The sequence below is a fragment of the Seriola lalandi genome, unplaced genomic scaffold, assembly GCF_002814215.2.
Source record: "Seriola lalandi dorsalis isolate HSWRI2012SDOR001 ecotype SW California unplaced genomic scaffold, Sedor1 jcf7180002054934, whole genome shotgun sequence".
NCBI classification, from domain to species: Eukaryota; Metazoa; Chordata; class Actinopteri; order Carangiformes; family Carangidae; genus Seriola; species Seriola lalandi.
Window position 1 is genome coordinate 849,284 of NW_019525486.1, and position 590 is coordinate 849,873.

The following is a 590-nucleotide window of genomic DNA, read 5'->3' on the forward strand; positions in this document are numbered from 1 at the left end:
CCCTCCCTGTTAAACCTCTCCTACTTTAACGCTTGCTCGATTCAGAGTTGCCACCTCTCTCACGCTGTCTCTCTCATTACAGTCTTCCTCTCTATGCACGCACAATTAAACCTTACTCACACTAAATCAAATCAATCCTCCGTGGGTCTTGGGGTATCTCGTGCCCTTTGCGGCTCCTTTTTACTGCTACTCTTTAGTACTGTAAATCTTTTATATGAGGGCCGGTGGTGCAGAGATGCTTTCCAGTCTTTCTTATTGCTTTCAGGTTAAGCACAGATGTTAGACAAAATAAGGCACGACACATTATTGATTTTATTTCAGTTTGTCTTTCCTGGTGAGCTTTGGATTACATTACATGTTTATTCATCCAGCATGTAAAGTTAGACAGAGCTGCAGCACTAGGAATCTCATTCACTTCCTAATACACTCGGTAAATCTTCATTTTATGATCTGGTGCAATGACTGCGTTCCTGTTTTCGCCACTAGAGAACTTGATTTGTCCTTCTAACGTCGACCACAAATTCGGTTCATGCATCAGCTGCAGGTACTCGCTGAGGTTGGTCCGATGGATAACCCCCCCCCCGCCCCCC

General features: G+C 44.6%; 1 protein-coding gene across 1 annotated transcript in view; it reads left to right on the forward strand.

Annotated features, from left to right (window-relative positions):
* The window catches only part of thsd7ab (thrombospondin, type I, domain containing 7Ab), a 150,366-nt gene that overhangs the window by 68,292 nt on the left and 81,484 nt on the right, over positions 1-590 (forward strand). The gene's annotated exons all lie outside the window — the stretch shown is intronic.